The sequence below is a fragment of the Suncus etruscus genome, chromosome 1 (genome assembly GCF_024139225.1).
Source record: "Suncus etruscus isolate mSunEtr1 chromosome 1, mSunEtr1.pri.cur, whole genome shotgun sequence".
NCBI lineage: Eukaryota > Metazoa > Chordata > Mammalia > Eulipotyphla > Soricidae > Suncus > Suncus etruscus.
The window spans coordinates 58,175,037-58,197,643 of record NC_064848.1 but is presented as its reverse complement, the minus strand read 5'-3'; the positions used below and the strand labels follow the sequence as shown (position 1 = coordinate 58,197,643).

Genomic DNA, 22,607 nt, shown 5'->3' with positions numbered 1-22,607 from the left:
GCAACAATAAGCTTACTAAATTAATGCATAATAAAATAAAAAATGTTGAGTAGATGAAGAACAGTTTGCCTTTACACTTGTAGTCAAACAAGAGTTGCTACTTACTCTAAGCTTCCTTTCTCAAGTTGGTAGAATCTACAATAATATTTTTTCCCAAGCTGGTAGAACCAACAATATTATTTTTGGCCAGTTACTTAGTAATGTGTAGGTTACAAAATTTTTTGGTCTTTTAATTACACCTGCCTCAATTTTATAGTAGTTCCTTGGTTTAGGACTAATAGACAATGGGTTTGTATTTTGTTGACTGATAGTTTACTAGTAAAAATGATGTTCAAGAGGAAAAAATAAGTATTTTTCTGATTTCTTTTTTTTGTGTGTGGTTTTTGGGTCACACCTGGAAGTGCTCAGGGGAAACTCCTGGATCCATGCTCAGAAATTGCTCCTGGCAGGCATTGGGGTCCATATGGGAAGCCGGATTTGAACTGATGACCTTCTGCATGAAAGGCAAACACCTAACCTCCATGCTATCTCTCCGGCCCCTTATTTTTCTGATTTCTATCTGGGGTAAATGAAATAAATTACAAAGAATTTATAAAATATGTATATATAATTTATAAAATATAAGATGTTTAGATGGCTGTCTAATTATTGTGCTGGCAAATAATATTTAATCCTATGGCTAAAAACATGTCATTCTTGATCTACCCAACTTCCTACTATTGGTAATTTTTGCTTAAGTATGAGGCAAAAATCCAAATAAAGTGGAGTCAGTTCTGACAGCTCTTGAATGTGTCTAGTCTCTGAGTACTCTCCCCTTGCTGACTCCTAGCTCCTATCCTCTTACCAAACCTGAAACCCATCTCAGTGCTGTCTGACTTGGCTGACTTGCAGCATTCTGCCTATGATTTCCTCAATGAAATTTATGGATTTGTGTCTAATCTCAAGATCTTTAATCCAATTGAGTTAATATTTGTGTAAGATGTAATAATATATGTACATATATATAAATCTTTAATTTTTTGTTTTGTTAACTATGGCTTTGTAGTAGAGTTTCAAAGTAAGTAATGAGATGCCTCCCAGTTTCTTGTTTTCAAGAAACTGACTATTCGAAGTCTTTTATGGTTCCACACAAATTTTAAAATTGATGATTCTAAGTCCTTGAAGAGTGTTTTCTGAATTTGAATTGGAATTGCATTGAATCTATATAGTAGTTTAGGTAAGATCTTTTAATGATATGATTCTTTCAATCCATAAGCATGGAATGTTCTTCCATCTTCTTAGGTCATTTTCAATTTCTTTTTGAAGTATTTTTAAGTTGTGGTATAGGTCTCTCAACTCTATTATTAGGTTGATTCCTTGATCTTTTTGGACACTACTTAAAATGGGATAGACTCTTTGATCTCTTTCTTCTATGAGACATTAGTTTATAAAGAAACGCAACTGTCTTTTATGTATTGACTTTATATTGGTTTATTGTTTTAGGAGTTTTTTTGTGGACTCTTCAGGGTCTTCCATGCATGTCATCATAAAATCTGTAAATGGAGATATTTTAACATCCTCTTTTTCAGTTTAAATTTCTTTGAGTTTATTCTCTTGTATGATTGCTATTTCTTGGATTTCTAATACTATATTGAATAAGAGTGGTGACAGTGGCATTCTTGTCTAGTGCCTGAGTTAGTGAGTGTTTTCAGTTTTTCACCATTAAGAATAGTGTTGTCTGTGGGCTTTATATAAATTGCTGTTACCATCTCAAGGAATGTTTCTTCCACATCGATTTTGCTGACAATTTTCATCTTTAGTCGGTATTGGATTTTGTCAAATGCTTTCTATGTATTGATTGATATGATCATGTGGTTTTTACCTTTACTTTTACTTATGTGGTATACGGTGTTGTTTGATCTGTATATATTGAACCATATTTGCATCCCTGGGATAAAATTCACTTGGTTATGATGTATAATCTTTTGTATATGTTATTGAATTCAGTTTGCTAAGATTTTATTAAGGATTTTTGCTTCAATGTGAATCAGTGAGATTGGTCTGTAGTTTTCTTTCTGGGTAGTATATATGTCAGCTTTGGGAATGAGCATAGTGTTAGATTCATAGAAGATATTATGGAGGATTTTCATCTCTTTGACATTTTGGAAGAGTCTATGGATCAATGGTAGTAATTTTTCTGTGCTTCTTTGATAAAATTCACCTATAAGCCTGTCCAGGTCTAGATTTTTTATTCTTGTAATTAAGAAACTTACTTTTTTCTTACTTGTGTTTGACCTGGTTAGGCTTTCTACTTCCTCCTCATTCAGTAGTGGTGTTGAAATTTTTCCAGAAATCTGTCCATCTCTTCTAGGTCCTCTAGCTGAACAGAGTACAGTTGTTCATAATAAGCTCTCATGACCTTTTGGATTATTTGGGATTCTCTTGTAATATCTCCCATTTCATTTCTAATCTAATAAATTTTAGTATTTTCCCTTTTTTATGAGTTTTTCCAGTGATTTGTTTATCTTGTTTATTCTTTCAAAATATTAGCTCCTGTTCTCATTAATTCTTTGCATTATTTTCATTTTTTCTATAAAGTTAATTTCTGCTCTGGTTTTAATTATTTTTTCTTCTGCTTGTGTTTAGGTTTCTTTGCTGTCTTTTTTTCAGATATTTAAGGTATGCCTTTAGGTTATTAATTTTTTCTTCTTTCCAATTATGGTCTATATTGCTATGAGTTTCCAATGATTGCTATGAGTTTCTAAATATTGCTTTTGCTGTGTTCCATAATTTGGAAAATTTGTTCATTATCATTTATCTCATAGAATCTCTATTTCTTCCTCAATTTCTTCTTTGATCTAACTGTTGTTGAGCAGTATGTTGTTTAGTTTCCAGGTGTTGATCTCTTATAATCTACATTTACCTCTGTGGCATTGTGTTCTGATAGGATGCTTGGAATAATTCTTATTTTGTAATTCTTTTTAAACAATATGGGGGGGGGGTTCCCCAGCAGCTCTGATGGTTTGTTCTGGCTCTGTGCTCAGAAGTTGCTTCTGGATGCTCAGGGGACCATATGGGATACCGGAAATCCAATTGGAGTTTTTCTGAGGTTGGCTGCATGCAAAGCAAATGCCCTACTATTATTGCTTCTGCCCCCTATATTGTAATTCTTTTTTTTTTTTACCTTTTTTAAATTTATTTAAACACCTTAATTACATACATGATTGTGTTTGGGTTTCAGTCATGTAAAGAACACCACCCATCACCAGTGCAACATTCCCATCACCAATGTCCCAAGTCTCCCTCCTCCCCACCCGACCCCCGCCTGTACTCTAGACAGGCTCTCCATTTTCCTCATACATTCTCGTTATTAGGACAGTTCAAAATGTAGTTATTTCCCTAATTAAACTCATCACTCTTTGTGGTGAGCTTCCTGAGGTGAGCTGGAACTTCCAGCTCTTTTCTCTTTTGTGTCTGAAAATTATTATTACAAGGGTGTCTTTCATTTTTCTTAAAACGCATAGATGAGTGAGACCATTCTGCGTTTTTCTCTCTCTCTCTGACTTATTTCGCTCAGCATAATAGATTCCGTGTACATCCATGTATAGGAAAATTTCATGACTTCATCTCTCCTGACAGCTGCATAATATTCCATTGTGTATATGTACCACAGTTTCTTTAGCCATTTGTCTGTTGAAGGGCATCTTGGTTGTTTCCAGAGTCTTGCTATGGTAAATAGTGCTGCAATGAATATAGGTGTAAGGAAGGGGTTTTTGTATTGTATTTTTGTGTTCCTAGGGTATATTCCTAGGAGTGGTATAGCTGGATCGTATGGGAGCTCAATTTCCAGTTTTTGGAGGAATCTCCATATCGCTTTCCATAAAGGTTGAACTAGACGGCATTCCCACCAGCAGTGGATAAGAGTTCCTTTCTCTCCACATCCGCGCCAACACTGTTTATTCTCATTCTTTGTGATGTGTGCCATTCTCTGGGGTGTGAGGTGGTATCTCATCGTTGTTTTGATTTGCATCTCCCTGATGATTAGTGATGTGGAACATTTTTTCATGTGTCTTTTGGCCATGTGTATTTCTTCTTTGTCAAAGTGTCTGTTCATTTCTTCTCCCCATTTTTTGATGGGGTTAGATGTTTTTTTCTTGTAAAGTTCTGTCAGTGCCTTGTATATTTTGGAGATTAGCCCCTTATCTGATGGGTATTGGGTGAATAGTTTCTCCCACTCAGTGGGGGGATCTTGTATCCTGGGCACTATTTCCTTTGAGGTGCAGAAGCTTCTCAGCTTAATATATTCCCATCTGTTAATCTCTGCTTTCACTTGCTTGGAGAGTGCAGTTTCCTCCTTGAAGATGCCTGTAATGTCCTGGAGTGTTTTGCCTATGTGCTGTTCTATATATCTTATGGTTTGGGGCTGATATCGAGGTCTTTAATCCATTTGGATTTTACCTTCGTACATGATGTTAGCTGGGGGTCTAAGTTCAATTTTTTGCAAGTGGCTATCCAATTGTGCCAACACCACTTGTTGAAGAGGCTTTCCCTGCTCCATTTAGGATTTCCTGCTCCTTTATCAAAAATTAGGTGGTTGTATGTCTGGGGAACATTTTCTGAATATTCAAGCCTATTCCACTGATCTGAGGACCTGTCCTTATTCCAATACCATGCTGCTTTGATAAATATTGCTTTGTAGTACAGTTTAAGTTGAGGAAAGTAATTCCTCCCATATTCTTTTTCCCAATGATTGCTTTAGCTATTCGAGGGTGTTTATTGTTCCAAATGAATTTCAAAAGTGTCTGATCCACTTCTTTGAAGAATGTCATGGGTATCTTTAGAGGGATGGCATTAAATCTGTATAATGCCTTGGGGAGTATTGCCATTTTGATGATGTTAATCCTGCCAATCCATGAGCAGGGTATGCGTTTCCATTTCCGTGTGTCCTCTCTTATTTCTTGGAGCAGAATTTTATAGTTTTCCTTGTATAGGTCCTTTACATTTTTAGTCAAGTTGATTCCAAGATATTTGAGTTTGTGTGGCACTATTGTGAATGGGGTTGTTTTCTTAATGTCCATTTCATCCTTATTACTATTGGTGTATAGAAAGGCCATTGATTTTTGTGTGTTAATTTTGTAGCCTGCCACCTTGCTATATGAGTCTATTGTTTCTAGAAGCTTTTTGATAGAGTCTTTAGGGTTTTCTAAGTAGAGTATCATGTCATCTGCAAACAGTGAGAGCTTGACTTCTTCCTTTCCTATCTGGATTCCCTTGATATCCTTTTCTTGCCTAATCGCTATAGCAAGTATTTCCAGTGCTATGTTGAATAGGAGTGGTGAGAGAGGACAGCCTTGTCTTGTGCCAGAATTTAGAGGGAAGGCTTTTAGTTTTTCTCCATTGAGGATAATATTTGCCACTGGCTTGTGGTAGATGGCCTTCACTATATTGAGAAAGGTTCCCTCTATTCCCATCTTGCTGAGAGTTTTGATCAAGAATGGGTGTTGGACCTTATCAAATGCTTTCTCTGCATCTATTGATATGATCATGTGGTTTTTATTTTTCTTGTTATTGATGTTGTGTATTATGTTGATAGATTTACGGATGTTAAAACCACCTTGCATTCCTGGGATGAAACCTACTTTATCATAGTGGATGATCTTCTTAACGAGGCATTGAATCCTATTTGCCAGGATTTTGTTGAGGATCTTTGCATCTGCATTCATCAGTGATATTGATCTGTAATTTTCTTTTTTGGTAGCATCTCTGTCTGGTTTAGGTATCAAGGTGATGTTGGCTTCATAAAAGCTATTTGGAAGTGTTTCTGTTTGTTCAATTTCATGAAAGAGTCTTGCCAAGATTGGCAGTAGTTCCTCTTGGAAAGTTTGATAGAATTCATTAGTGAATCCATCTGGACCTGGGCTTTTGTTTTTTGGCAGACATTTAATTATTGTTTTAATTTCATCAATGATGATGGGGGTGTTTAGATATGCTACATCCTCTTCCTTCAACCGTGGAAGATTATAAGAGTCCAAGAATTTATCCATTTCTTCCAGGTTCTCAATTTTAGTGGCCTAGAGTTTCTCAAAGTAGTTTCTGATTACCCTTTGAATCTCTGTCATATCTGTAGTGATCTCTCCTTTTTCATTCCTGATACGAGTTATCAAGTTTCTCTCTCTCTCTCTCTTTGTTAGGTTTTCCAGTGGTCTATCAATCTTGTTTATTTTTTCAAAGAACCAACTTCTGCTTTCGTTGATCTTTCGGATTGTTTTTTGAGTTTCCACTTCGTTGATTTCTGCTCTCAGCTTTGGTATTTCCTTCTGTCTTCCTATTCTTTGGTCCTTTTGTTGAGCATTTTCTAGTTCTATTAGCTGTGTCATTAAGCTACTCAGGTAAGCTCCTTCTTCCTTCCTGATGTGTGCTTGCAAAGCTATAAATTTTCCTCTCAGTACTGCTTTTGCTGTGTCCCATAAGTTCTGAGAGTTTGTGTCTTTATTGTCATTTGTTTCCAGGAACCTTTTGATTTCCATCTTGATTTCATCTCGGACCCACTGGTTATTGAGCATGAGGCTGTTTAACTTCCAGGTGTTAAAGTGTTTCTTCTGAGTCCCTTTGGAGTTCACAAATAATTTCAGAGCCTTGTGGTCAGCGAAGGTAGCCTGCAAAATTTCTATCCTCTTGATCTTATGGAGGTATGTTTTATGTGCCAGCATGTAGTCTATCCTGGAGAATGTCCCATGTACATTGGAGAAGAATGTGTATCCAGGTTTCTGGGGATGGAGTGTCCTATATATATCCACTAGGCCTCTTTCTTCCACTTCACACCTCAGGTCTAGTATGTTCTTGTTGGGTTTCAGTCTGGTTGACCTATCCAGTGTTGACAAAGCCGTGTTAAGGTCCCCCACAATTATTGTATTGTTGTTGATATTATTTTTCAGATTTGTCAACAGTTGTATTAAATATTTTGCTGGCCCCTCATTCGGTGCATATATATTTAGGAGAGTGAATTCTTCCTGCTCTACGTACCCCTTGATTAATATAAAATGTCCATCTTTGTCCCTTACAACCTTCCTGAGTATAAAGTTTGCATTATCTGATATTAGTATGGCCACTCCAGCTTTTTTATGGGTGTTGTTTGCTTGGATAATTTTTCTCCAGCCTTTTATTTTGAGTCTATGTTTGTTCTGACTATTCAGGTGCATTTCTTGTAGGCAGCAGAAAGTTGGATTGAGTTTTTTTGATCCATTTAGCCACTCTGTGTCTCTTAACTGGTGCATTTACTCCATTGACGTTGAGAGAAAGAATTGTCCTGGGATTTAACGCCATCTTTATTTCGAAATTTGGTGTGTCTTTTGGGTAGTCTTATCTTAGATTTGGTCTTTCAGTTTTTCTCTTAAGACTGGTTTTGTGTCTGTGAAGTTTCTGAGCTGTTTTTTGTCTGTGAAACCATGTATTCTTCCGTCAAACCGGAAAGTGAGTTTTGCTGGGTATAGTATTCTGGGTGAAGCATTCATTTCATTCAGTCTTGTCACAATATCCCACCACTGCTTTCTGGCATTAAGTGTTTCTGGTGACAGGTCTGCTGTAAATCTTAGGGAAGCTTGCTTGAACGTGATTTCCCCTTTTGATCTTGCTGTTTTCAGAATTCTGTCTCTATCTGTGGGATTTGTCATTGTGACTAGAATGTGTCTTGGGGTGGTTTTTCTGGGGTCTCTTTTGGTTGGTACTCTTCGGGCATGCAGGATTTGATCACATATATTCTTTAGCTCTGGAAGTTTCTCTTTAATGATGTTCTTGACCGTTGATTCTTCCTGGAAATTTTCTTCCTGGGTCTCTGGGACTCCAATGATTCTTAAGTTGTTTCTGTTGATCTTATCATAGACTTCTATTTTCATCTGTTCCCATTTTGACTAATTTTTCCATTGTCTGCTCATTTGCTTACGTTTTTTTTCCAATCTCTCCTGCTGTATGCAATTGTTATGTATCTCATCTTCCACAGCACCAAGTCTATTCTCAGCTTCTGATATCCTCTCCCAGAGCTTATCCATTTTGTCATTCACTTCATTTACTGACTTTTTCAGTCCTGTTAGTTGACATGTTATTTCAGTTTGGAGTTTTGTGATTTCTGTCTTCATATTTTCTTGGTTCTTATTAGTGTTCTGTTCAACCTGATCCATGGTTTCTTGGAGGTCTTTGAGCATCTTTCATATTGCTAGTCTAAAGTCCTTATCTGAGGGGTTGATTAGTTGGTTGGTCATTATCTGGTCCTCAGAATTGTCATCTTCATTCTCTATGTCTGATGCTGGCCTGCATTGTTTCCCCATTGTCACACTTGTATTGTGGGTTTTTTTACGTGTTGTGGTGGTATTCTTTGTCTATATGATGCAGGCAGCACACTCCTCTGGCTCCTCCCTTTCTGGATGGGCTGACTTGCCTCTAAGGGATGGGAGTCCTCTGTGGATGTAGCCTCACACTGGGTCAAATCTTAGGCCCGAGCATGCAGCAGAGAAGACAGTCCGGAGAGAAATGTTTGCTTCTGTGATATAGCGCCATTCTTAGTGTGATTTTTCTTCTTAGAGAGAGTGCACGGCCGTGTAGCGAAGCAGAGTGGCCGTGCTCCGCTAGAGCCTCTTTTTGCCCCACTCGCAAGAGTTTCATGCAAGAGGACAGTAGACAGACATATACAGGTCACACTCACAGTTTTTCACAGTTGGGCCCCACTGGGCCGGTGTACTTTCGTGGATTTTCCTTGCCTGGTGTCACACAGGGAGCCCGCTTTTGCAAAGGCTTGCTGGTTTTCATGCTCTGTAGTCCCTCCCTGAAAATGGCCTCTGGGCGAGCGAGTTTTCTGGAGCCTCTTTTTTGCCCCACTCACAAGAGTTTCACGCAAGGGGACAGTAGACAAACATGTAAAGGTCACACTCACAGTTTTTCACAGTTGGGCCCCACTGGGCCGGTGTACTTTTGTGGATTTCCCCTGCCTGGTGTCACACACAGGGAGCCGGCTTTTGCAAAGGCTTGCCGGTTTTCATGCTCTGTAGTCCCTCCCTGAAAATGGCCTCTGGGCGAGCGAGGTTTCTGGAGCCTCTTTTTGCCCCACTCGCAAGAGTTTCACGCAAGAGGACAGTAGACAGACATATACAGGTTACACTCACAGTTTTTCACAGTGGGCCCCATTGGGCCGGTGTACTTTCGTGGATTTCCCCCGCCTGGTTTCACACACAGGGAGCCGGCTTTTGCAAAGGCTTGCCGGTTTTCATGCTCTGTAGTCCCTCCCTGAAAATGACCTCTTGGCGAGCGAGGTTTCTGGAGCCTCTTTTTGCCCCACTCGCAAGTGTTTCAGGCAAGAGGACAGTAGACAGACATATACATGTCACACTCACAGTTTTTCACAGTTGGGCCCCACTGGGCCAGTGTACTTTTGTGGATTTCCCCCGCCTGGTGTCACACACAGGGAGCCAGCTTTTGCAAAGGCTTGCCGGTTTTCATGCTCTGTAGTCCCTCCCTGAAAATGGCCTCTGGGCGAGCGAGGTTTCTGGAGCCTCTTTTTGCCCCACTCGCAAGAGTTTCACGCAAGAGGACAGTAGACAGGCATATACAGGTCACACTCACATTTTTTCACAGTTGGGCCCCACTGGGCCGGTGTACTTTTGTGGATTTCCCCCACCTGGTGTCACACACAGGGAGCCGGCTTTTGCAAAGGCTTGCCGGTTTTCATGCTCTGTAGTCCCTCCCTGAAAATGGCCTCTGGGCGAGCGAGGTTTCTGGAGCCTCTTTTTGCCCCACTCGCAAGAGTTTCACGCAAGAGGACAGTAGACAGACATATACAGGTCACACTCACATTTTTTCACAGTTGGGCCCCACTGGGCCGGTGTACTTTCGTGGATTTTCCCCGCCTGGTGTCACACACAGGGAGCCCTATATTGTAATTCTTATATTGTGAATTTAAGTTATACCTGTTTCTATCTTGAAATTTTAAGTGTGTTTCCTGCAGGATAAGATGACTGGATTGTGTTTCCTGTTCTAACCTACTACTCTGTTCCTTTTTGATGGGAAAGTTTAGTCCATTAACATTTAAGGGAACTACTGACAGAAAAGGCTGTTGTACCATTATATTGTGTAGATTTGTTGCTATTACAATTGGGTATATATATATATATTATATATAATTATGTATATAACTTTCAGTAGTTCATTTAGAGTCATCCTAGTTAGTGAAAATATTGTGAGTTCTTTTTTGTTTGAGAATGTTTTTATCCTTTCCCATATAGTTGAGAGATTTTCTGAATAGTGGATTCTAGGTTGAAAGTTTCTTTCATTCAATTATTTTAATATGTCATTCCACTCTTTTCTTGCTTCCATTATTTTAAATGGAAGATTTGGTTTGATTCTTATGTTCTTTTCTACTTAAGGTTGTTCTTCTCCCTTATTGCTTTAAAGAGTCTATCTCTCTCTCTAGTTTTTTTGTTTGTTTTCCATTTTAATTACTATATGTCTTGATGTTCTTCTGTTAGGATCAACTTTGTTTTTACAATCTTTTTGCCTTTAGATTTGTAGAGAAGCCTCTTCCCAGAGAGTGGAAAAGTTTCTGCTATTATCGTCCTCATTACTTGTTCTTCCTCTTTCCCTTTCTCCTCACTTCTGGTATTCCTATAATCTGGAGATTATCTTTTGTTTTTATTTATTAAGTGATTTCCATTGTCTTTCATTTTTGTCTCACCTTTCTTTTTTGATTTCTTCACCAATGCTGCCTTGTAATTTACCTACAAGTTTATCTATAAGATTCTTCACCTCTGTAATTCTGTTACGATGGCTTGTTAACTTCATGTTTTTAGTTTTTTGCCTCTTCAGTTCCACTTGTATAGATTCTTTCATCTCTCATCTTCTGAAAGAGTTTTTTGAGTTGGTTGAATTGTTCATCTATAGATTGCTTAATTTCTCAGGCTTGTGACGCCTTGATTTTTGTTGCTAAAACATTAAATGTTGACCTTAGGTCCTCATCTATAAGGTTCAGGCATCTTGGCAGATTTGAAAATTTGCCAGAATTTGTCTCCATATACCCAATTGCAGGTGTCTTTTTTAGTTTCCCTTTGATCTTCCCTTTTGGTAGGTTGTAATGCTGGAGCTTCCCCATTGTTCTTTGCATTTGGTGAGTTGTTATGCTGAAGTTTCAGGATGTTTAAGAAAGTGATCTACTGAATTGATTGTATAAAAGGTGGCTATAGTTATATCTTCTTTAGAAGTTATTTTACTAAACAAGCAAATTTATTTATCAAATATTATGGAAAAGGATATATTGCAAACTAATTTATTATCTTTTTCAACTGAGCTTTGAACTATGTATTTTCTAAGAGAAAAAAGTGCTAGGTTCAATATCCTGGAAATATATGATAGAAATTGAAATGACTTCATACGGATGCACTAGCGTTCATGCATTTGGGGAAGAGTGGGGTTGATGGGAGGGATCAGAATGTTCCCCTTTCTCTGCAGACAAACTTGATAAGGTGAGAGGGACAGTAGGGAGATCAGGTCCTGTTGTGGGATACTGAAGTAGTTTTAGGTTTTAAATATGATATATAGTAGATAAGAGTGATATCTAGAAGAAAATTTATAATATGGAATATATATTAAAGTAATTACTCCAAAGATTAGTATTGACTTAATTAAAAAAAACTGTTAAATTGATTTAAAAAAAAACTACACGTAAAAAGGGATGGACAAGAAATGATGTGCGATGTTGGTTACATGTTTGTAAGTTTTAAAAGTAAACAATTAGCTTCCTTGTTCTACAATTTGTAAGAAACTTCTATGTAAACTATGTAGGCCCATCATTACAACTTTAGTAATTCAATTAAATCAAAGCTTGACTAGGAAACTTTAATTTTCTTTCCTTCACAATACTTCATAAAGTACTTGAAGATAATTTATAATTTAAGTTTTTGATATCTTTGTATAATAATTATTTTTTTGATATAGAAATTAACTCACATAAATGGTAGCTAACATGCCCCAATAAGAAATTAACAAATAAAAATAGTAAACAAGCCCTGGTATTTTTTCCTCTATTAATTCTAATAAAATTTACATAACATGTGTTAGTATTGAAGTGATATTATGTGCTGGAATTTAAAATTTTACTTTCTGCACAGTATTATGTAAATTTCTATTCCACTACATAAAAACAATTGGTGTTAGAAAAATAAATAAAGCTGAATTGTGACACTGTTATGTTTAAATTTTAAAATATACTATTAATAAAATCATAAGAGTGCTTATAAGTTTATTAATACTATATGTTGACAAAACAGGAACAGGGCATTGTGAAATACTTATAAAACTAAAACTTAATTTTGGGCTTTACTATTTCCAACTTCTTATTTATTTATTTTATAGATTTTGAAGCTAACTAAAAGAATAATATCAAAACTTGATGTAGAGAAACAGTGAATTAATTCATATAAAGAAAAGTACTAAAGAATCAATTGTGTAATACTTTCTAGGGAAGAAGTAGAGTAAATAAATGGAAAATATTTACATTAAAGAAAATAGTTAATTTTTTTTCACAAAACACAGTAAATGATGCAGCTCATTAAAATATATACCATAGTTAGACTAAAAAATGGAAAAAATGGAATAATGCGTTGTATACACCAATCCCAGTTTGATTCTCAGCACTGCACAATCCCCTGAGTATCACTGGTACAGCCCTATGGCATCCCTGAGCATTATCAGGGTGTCTAGATAATCTCTGAAATTTGAGGGTCCCAACATATCTGTAATCTTAGGTCCTATAACTGAACCTCCAGCCAAATTGAAAGAAAGTTACTGGAGGAGTCCTTATGTCCTGAGTACTGCTTGGTAAACACTCCCGGCTTTAAATCTTTATTTCTCATTTGACATATTTTGTTTATGGTTTTTATATATTATGGGTTTTTACTCTCTATTATATATTAAAATATTTATATTGATAGTTAATAGAACTATTATATTGTATGTTAAAATATTAAACACTGCAAAGGGCAATTCAACTACATTTATTTCAATGATCAGAGTGTTTAGAAAAACTAAAAAAAAAGTTTTATTGTAAATCAACTGGAGTAAACCAAAGCCCCAAGATATAACTTAAGGTAAAATAAATTGAAGAGAGCTTTAGACCAATAAAACAAAGATAATTCAAACTCATGCTACTAAGGAAAATAAATTGATCTAAGTATTTTAAACTACTCTTGTGCCAGAAAATAATATCTAGTCACAAATTATTTCTTAATTATACTACTAGAAGAAAATTAGACATAGACAGACATATTTGCTTTTTGTTATGCAAGGAGTCAGATTTTTGAATTGATAGAGTGAGAATATTACTATTTTCCATATTGAGTTGGGTAGATAATTAAACAGTTTGTGTACCTCTTCAGTTATAATTTATAAATTATACACATAATTTTATTTAAACTTACCACTTAGAGTACTGATTAAATTTCTGCACCAGGAAGTAGGAATTTAGTTATACCCAAGGTAATGTCCCAGAATCAGTGGAATTTAGGGCTAAGGGAGAAAACAGATTTTAAATAAAGCTTAAACAGTTATTAAATAATTCTATCCATTTTTCTTGTAAAGTTGCTGATAAAGATCAAGTTCTGTTCTGGATTAGAAAGGGAGTAAAGTCTATCCTGAAAAGTGACACTTTAAGTAAACTTGAGGGCTGCTTTAATTAGACAAAAGGACACATCTACATGCAAAAAAGAAAAAAAAAAAGGCATGCTCAAATGCTCTGAGGAGAAAAAAAAAAGCCAGTGTTATAAGAACAGACAAAAACAGAAATGTGAAGCTGAATGTCAGAAAATATAATGTCAAACAGGTGAATGAGGTGATGACATAAAATAGATATAACTATGTAGATAGCATTTCTTCAACATCTCTTTTTCTTTCCTGGGAACCATTTCCTGACTCATGTGTATTGGTGCTGAACATTTTATCTATGTTTGAACAACTGATTTAATTTCTGTGATCCATTTCCTCACCTCTATGTTCAGCAGTGTATATTTGAGGCATTTGCATTAAAACATAAATTTGGAACCATTTAGTTCAGCACAATAAAGTTAAAACAAATTCCTCTCAAGCACATGAAATTGTGCTAGCTCTTTTATTTCCAGAAAAAAAAGAATACACATAAAAACACATAGGAAGCATTAAGTAATAAAATCTGAATAAATATTCCTAACCTAGTAGAATAATTTAATGACCAGTTTGAGGACTTGAATAGAAAACCATCAGTCTGCATTAGTCTATCTAACATCTAACCTATCTAACATCTCCCTAACACTCTTTTTTTTTAATAAAAATTTTATTTCAAAAAATATGGAACACTTCACGAATTTGAGTGTCATCCTTGCACAGGATCCATGCTAATCTCCTCTGTATCGTTCCAATTTTAGTATATGTGCTGCCAAAGCGAGAACTATCTAACACTCTTGATACCACTCTTAAATTCCCAATCTGCACTAAATTTTTCCCTTGATAGCAATACATTAGAGTTGGATAGTAAATAAGTTATTCTCAGTGGGATGAATAAATATACACTGTGCTGAATATAAACTGGGCTAAAAGTTTGTGCTGATATATGATACTGAGTTATAAACTGATTAAGAAAAGAGAATGCTAATCTCATTTACGGGGGCTGAGGTTAAAACAGGTAGCTACTTAAAGGTCTACTAGGAGTTGTGCTCACTTCGCCAGCACATATACTAAAATATAAGGTCACTAGTAGTCAGATAGTAGGCTCTTGGTAATGGCAGGAAGACATAAACCTATAAAATGAGTGGGAGTTAACAGAAGCCAACCAGCCAAAAGCTTAAGACTGGAAATAATCAGACTCATCAAGAAATTCATCATGGGCTGGAGAGATAGCATGGACACAAGGTGTTTGTTTTGCATGTAGAAGGACAGCAGTTTGAATCCTGGCATGCCATATGGTCTTCCGAGCCTGCTGGGAGCGATTTCTGAGTGATTTTAGAGCCAGGAGTAACCCCTGAGCACTGCCGGGTGTGATCCAAAAAACCAAAAAAAAAAAAAAAAAAAAGAAAAAAGAAAAAGAAATTTATTAGTGACTGTAGCTAAACACACAGTGCATACATATTTTAAAATATATTTTATTGTGACCAATGTGACTTACAAATCTTTCACAGTTATATTTAAGGTACATTGTAACAGTGAATTATGGAAATCACCACCAGTGTTGTCCTCCCTCCACCCCTATTCCTACCAACCATTCCATACCTCAACTGTTTATTGCCTGGACTGCTAGTGTAACAGGTTTCCTTTGTATATAGCTACTGTAGAGTTGGTATCTTGATTCTATTGTCGTTGACTTTGGGTTTGGTGTTTAGGTAAGATTATTTATTTCTACTCAATGTTCATGCGACTATTTGCTCATGGTACCATCCATTTTCCCCCCCTCAATTTATGAGGCAGAACAAGATGAATAAATGTCTGTTGTTCTGTTGGGGAAAAATAGAAAGGTTGGAGTCCGTCTAGAAGCTATAAATATCAATTCAAAAGAAGAAAGGGAGAAAAAGTAAACAAAATAAGCAATGACAAAGAAACAGCAACAGAAACAACAAGAGGAAAAGAAAGAAAAAAAAAGAAAAGAGAGCTGGTGCTGCAAGGTTTTGTGGTTTGTTTGTTTGCATAGGCACAGTAAGTAGTGGAGAAATTAGAGAATTTTGTTGGCCTAAGAGATACGTGGTTTCTCCACCCTTGAAGCATACTGTCATGGGATCAACTACAGGCTCTGCACATGCTCATTATCAAACCCCAATGTCTTTTCATGGTACTAGGAAACGTTCTGCTCAGTTGTGGCTGACAAAATCAGTTCTCTGTAATTAGAGATCTTGGTATTTGCATAGGTCATAGGACAATGTCTAAGATAGAGTTTTTATTTAGGGTCTAGAAGTTCTGCTTTGTCATGGTTGTTGTGGTCAGTCTTCTGTAATTAGTGATCTTGGTTTTTGCAGAGATCTTAGGATGAAGCCTAGGATAGAGTCTTTTCTTTGAGTTCTAGAAGTTCTACTCAGTTGTGGTTGTCAAAGTCAGACCTCTGGAATTAGATATCTTGGTTTTTGTACAAATCTTAGGCTGAAGCATAGGCTAGGGCCTTAATATTAGTCCCAGGAAAAGTTCTGCTCAATTGCTTTTGTCAAAGAGTCTTCTACAATTAGTGATCTTGATTTTTGCATACATCAAAGGGTGGAATTTCTTCTGATTTTATCTAACCATTAGGTATGAGGTAGGCAACCTACTCTTTTCTTCTGGGGGGGGGGTCACTCCCGACAGCACTCAGGCCCTATGCTCAGAAATCACTCCTGGCAGGCTCGGGGAACATTATGGGATGCTGGGATTCTAACCACCATTCTTCTGCATCCAAGGCAAACACCCTACCTCCATGCTATCTCTTTGGCCCCAGCAACCTGCTCTTAGATCAAGTTGTTGCTGTTTCCTCGTCGTCAGGCTGTCTTATCAACCTGGCACAAGTTGGAGTCAGAGCGGTATTAGGAACTCTCAGGAGGGAGTTTGATTCCTGATGCTGTTGCAGGGAACTGTGTTGGTTCTATGGTTGGGATCTGGAGTTGGATGGTTGCTGTTTGATCACATCAACTCTAAGTCAAGTCCCCATGACAAATGTTCAGGGTGGGATGCTCCCCTGTATTATAAAATTATAAAATGGGTTCTTATTCCTAATAGATAATAGCTTGTTTCTCTACACAAGATTCCCCCCTTTTTAATATGCCTATGCAAAGGGGGAATTGTGCCATATTTTATTGCTGTTGCATTTGAGGATAAAAATGACAGGCCATACAATCTCTGATCCCTGGTTTTGACCTGAGCTTCCCCCACCCCTAAACATAGCACACACTCTGCTTTCCCATACACATACAAAGCTCACACCCTACTTGCCCCTTATCTGATATATATCCCACTCCCACAGGAACTAAAGTTTTATTACCCAGAAAGTGTCTGTTTTGAATCTGTAGGGATTTGAGTGATAGGAACATCAACACAGAGACAAAAACAAAAGCAGCCCCACCAAGAAACTCTGGGTCCCATTACACATCATTAAAAGCCAAATTCACCAAGACTCAAAAAGTCCTCTAGCTTTTTCAACACTTCATGAAGCCACATTAGGGATCTAACATGCTGCTCTCAGAAGAAGCTGTGCTCAGAACCTCCTGCACCTGGGTTTCCTCTAAAAATAGCAGTCTTGTCCTTCAGCCCTTTGATGCCTCAGTTTCTGGATGAGAAAGGAACCCTTCTTTTTAAAATTTCCTCTATGTTACTCTCTTGATTCTATTTGTATTGGTCATTATATTGCTGGTTAAATTGTGTGATCTACCTTTATAGATCTTAACAACTATTCTTTTGTTCTATGCCCTGTTGCACACCTCTAACTCTAGAGGTTTAATATAGATATAGTGCCAATTCCTATGATTAGCTTTTTTGAAGCACATTGCTAATTAATTTGCATGTTTCTGGGGAAATGCATGATGTTGTTATGTTTTTTCTTGGTTCTTGTAATATTAGTGAGTGTCCCAATTGCCATAATGCTTGATTGTGTATCTCCAAAGGCAACTTGTTTATTGATAGAAATTTTATGTAAAACAGGCTGGAGTCAGGTGTGTGAGTTTGGGAAACATGGGCAAAATTACAATTGGCTGACAGTGCTAATTTAGCCTTGGGAATTTTACTTTTCTTTCTCAGCCCTACATAAATTTTATCCCTACCACCCTAGATGTGTCAGAATAACATCTGTAGCAAATTGATCAATCAACTGTGTATGAAGGTGCATATGTGTATGTGAGGTGGCCAGCTCCATGTTTGTTGTCAATTCATGTGTCATGTGTCTAAGCAAAGTCCTTACACATCCCTTGTAGGCTGCTGTCAGTATCCCAGAAACCCAAAATTGTTTTTCCTGTGCTACCCTATTCCAAATTTGTTATTGTCCTTATTAAATTACACTAACCCTGCAACTCATCATCTCTTGTGTCTTTGAACCCTCCCACTCCCCCCATCACCTTTCAGACTCATGTCAGAGGAATGAAAGGACTGCCACTTGTGACCAGACTGACAACACTGACTAGCTTTTCAAGTGGAGCCCTGGATCAAGGATTTATCTTGGCCTGTGACTTCACCCACAAGTCGCAGGAAATCATTGACACTTCCATTGCCTCTCTGACTACTCTCTATCAATAGATTACCTCTTTAGTTGAAGTAGTTCTCCAGAACTGACTTACATTGAACTTTGAATTAGACACTGAGGGATATGTATATTTATGTGTATTTTGGGGGGATAATGTTGTTAATGTAGTCCTCCAGAAACAACATAAACTGGTTTAGCTCCTTTAGGTCCTAGTATGTAAATTTGACATACCAGGTGACTGAAATAATAACATATAAGGTAGAGCACTACTTTTCACACAGCTGACACAGATACAATCCTGGTCTCTCAAGTCCCCAACCCCTGCCAGAATGATCCCTGGGAATAAAGGAAAGGAGTAGGACCTGTGTACCACAGACATGGTCCCAAAACCAAACAACTGAACAAAAAATTTGACATACAAAACTGACATTTATAATATTAAAGTTTCTTTATTGTTTAGATTAAGTAGGCAGCTCTAAGTCTCTTGTCCCCCACCTCTCTGATTTTCAGGCCTCTCTTTCTTTCTTGTGTATAATAACATATATGATATCCCCTTACTTTTTCTCTTCCAATGAATATTATCTTCCTTTGACCTTCAGTATTCACTGTCACTCATTCTGTTCCCTTGGACTTGATCACGGAAGACAAAGAAAGGATATGTGTATTTCTTACATGTACTTATTGGAGAACAATGTTGTTATTATATTTATGAATCAAGGATAGTGAAAAATGGAACCAGCTGAGGGAAAGATACTAGCCATAGTATACTTAGTCATAGTCCCAAGGTGTCCCAATAGTATACTCCCATGGACCTATTTCATTTTTCTCCCTACAGGCATCCTGCCTACACCATGGGTCTTTTGACATATCTATTACCTGTGGCAATATTATTTTTTCCTTTTTTGCATATATTCAGTAAAATGGGATATCTTACTGAAAGAAATGAGTTCCTGCTATTAGACCAAGGAACTCCAAAATTTATATGCTGCAGGTGTTTTCTACAAAATCCTGAATATTTGACATATTGGAATGACAAGCTTTAATTGCTCTGAGATTGCCATACATCCCAAAATATGGGTTCTACAGAGGGTCTTAGATAAAACTGGGCAAGGTTTTGTGCAGTCAAGCAACAAAGTGGGATATTAGAGAGCCCAAGAACTTAAGTGTGATGTTTTATGACAGCTATTAAGGAGAAGAAAATGGAAAAAAGGGAGTCTTTACTTTCTCCAAAACCTAGAAGACAGACCTCTGGGATAAGACTAACTAAAAGACTGGCCTGAAGCCTGAAGTTGAAAGATATGACCAAATTCTTGGGAAAGGCCACCCTGCTTTAATCTAAATATAGGTTAAAATTTTTCCCCCAGCTCTTACTTCAGCTATTTTAAATAACAGCCACCTTTACCACTTTACAATAGGTTCTGTGCTGAGTATAATAAATCTGCTCACCCATGTGGTTGGCAGCACTGGTTACTGTTTCTGGGATCCTGCCTCTTTCAGAAAAAAGTAGTACTTTTTCAGAGCATGACCAATTTAACCCACATCAATATTTTTGTTTGTTTAGCAAACAGAAAAGGGGGAGATGTAGTTAAACACACAGAGCATACCCTCCCCCCCCCAACCAAACACATTTCCTCCTAAATAGAGTACACACCTTGATTTCCCATAAACAGAACACACACTCTGCTTTCCAAGAAACACACAAAGCTCAAACCCTACTTGCAGGGCTGGAGAGATAGCATGAAGGCAGGGCGTTTGCCTTGCATGCAGAAGGCCGGTGGTTCAAATCCCGGCATCTCACATGGACCCCCGAGCCTGCCAGGAGTGATTTCTTAGCGTAGAGCCAGGAGTAACCCCTGAGTGCTGCAAGGTGTGACCCAAAACAAAACAAAACTACCCACAATATCAAACCCTACTTACTTATGACCTGATATATTCACCCTCGAAGTGGCTCATAGATAGTTATGAATCTGTAAGTGCTCTACTTACCTGGAATCTGACCTCATCTTCAACTGTCATCTACAAGTGGGAATAAAGGCAATGATAAGATACTGAATGATGACCACCAAAATCAAACTTCCTTTTCCTTGACAAAGTTCAAGAAATGTCTCACTTCTCAGAATTACTAGATTCAAGGTAACTTAGAAAATGCCTATATAATCAAGATTTTTACAGGGGCTATTTTGTTCACAATTTATTCCTGGCTTAGTGTTTAGGGGATCATATGTGGTATATGTAATGCAGAGAATTTAAGTAGGGACTGCACCTACTTCAGCTATATGCAAGGTAATTGCTTAAACTCCTCTACTATCTCTTTGGTCCCATAATCAAGTTTTAAAAATAACTCAGGCTACATTATTCTGGAGTTTCACACAACCAACTCTTGATATGTGCTTCACTTGACAGAGTTCTTATTATTCCTGATACCTCTTTCATGAAATTCAATTTTGGATGACAGACAAGTGAGCCTGTAAAAGTTGTGTAGGGCAATTGATTGGTGAGTTCAATCCCAAGTATACAGAGCCACACCAGGAATGATAGTTGAAGACAGAACCTGGAGAGCTCTGAACACCAGTGATTATGGTCCAATAAACTAAAACAAAAACAAATACCAAACTCAAATAATTTGTATAAGAATACCCCTGACATGGGGCCAGAGTGACAGTATAGTGGGTATAGTGCTTGCATTCTACATTGCTGACAGGAAGTGGCATTCCATATGGTCTCCTGAACCCCCTTAGGTATGATCCCAGAGCACAAAGCTAAAAGTAAGTCCTGAGCACAGCCAGATGTGCTCCACTCAACCAATCAAACCCATTTACTTCCCACCTTTGTTAAAGGGAGCGGAAACCATGATAAACTTTATTTTGCAGAACTGAAGCAAAGAAGGTAGTACTTTTGCATTGCACATGGTGTTGCATATGGCCCCCTGAGCCTACCAAGAGTGATTTCTGAGCACAGAGCCCTAAGTAACCCTTGAGCAGAGCCAAGAGTGGCCCAACACCTCCAAAACCACCCCCATATTTTTTGCTAAATGACCTTTTGTCCTGTCCTCTGAAGATTATAAAAGCCTTTGTTTTGTACAACTCCTCCGAACATTCTTCTTCTACATTATAAAATGATGTTTCATAGGTAAATCTTCAAACAAAGCCCCTTAATTCTACAGATTTATAACTTTTTTTTTGGGGGGGGGGGCACACTCAGTGACACTCAGGGATTACTCCTGGCTATGGGCTCAGAAATCGCTCCTGGCTTGGGGAACCATATGGGATGCCAGAGGATCGAACCGTTGTTCCTCCTAGGATAGTGAGGCAAGGCAGATGCCTTACTTCTTGTGCCACTGCTCCGGCCCCAGGTTTATAACTTTTAAAACCTCATCTATATTATGTCAGCACTGATGTAGTTAAATTTTCTTTTCCCTAGGTCCTAAAAACCGAGGAATGTACAATGCATACTAAAAAATATGCAATTTTGGCACCTCATAATAATAATGCTGTAGTAGGAATAAAGGCTCCTCAGTTTATGACCCATAGCCAAATGCTTTTTAAAAAATCCTAAGAACTAACTTTTATTTTGCAGACTAGAATCAACACCTTTTAAATATAGTAGCAATAATTAATATCAATGTTCTCATGATATCTTCCCATGATATATTAAAACTGGATCATTTCTGGAATCCAGAATATTAAGACTTGAACTAAAACTGCATTTTATGCATGTTTATGCTTTATTTTGATATATTTATCTTTGATATATTATTTCTGAAAGTAAACATATGTAAGTAATCTTTCTAACATTGAATGCATTGATCTGTATATAACAATTTAAGACATTTTTGCTAAATGACCTGTCCTCTGAAGGATTAAAAAGCCTTTGTTTTGTACAACTCTTCATAACATCCTTCTTCTACATTATAAAATAATGTTTGATAGGTAAATCTTCAAATAAAGCCCCCTAATTCAGTTTTTTTTCATTGCTGATAAAGTTTCTTTATATTTTACAAAGAAAAAATAAAAACAGTGATTTGATCATGAAAATGATAGAAATACACCATAGGAAAAGTCTGACTTAAAAAAAAAACACACAAGCCAAGACAAATTGTCAACTCTGAAAGGTATTAGACTTATCCCCCTCAAACAAACCAGATTAAAATAAAACAAAATCATTCACTTAGAATCCCTTAATACTACTAAAATTTAATAAAAGTGTGTGTGTGTGTGTGTGTGTGTATGTGTGTTTGGTGTGAATATATATAGTAAGAAGAAAACAAAGAAAAAAACTTCACAGTAAAAAAAAAAAATCTAAGGAAATAATGATCCAAATACCAGCCCAGCCCAAAACTTACAAATATCAAAGGACAGATTAGTGTTAAGTGGCCTGTTGCTGCTCAGAACAGAGGACATAGAGCCAAAAGGACAGAGATAGGTTTATTAAGACTCAG

General features: G+C 37.1%; 1 non-coding gene across 1 annotated transcript; it reads right to left on the bottom strand.

The window, feature by feature from the left end:
• Positions 1–14,328: 14,328 nt before the first annotated feature.
• Positions 14,329–14,435, bottom strand: LOC126026800 (U6 spliceosomal RNA). The gene has a single exon (XR_007502023.1). It is a non-coding gene; the product is annotated as a U6 spliceosomal RNA (small nuclear RNA).
• Positions 14,436–22,607: the final 8,172 nt, after the last annotated feature.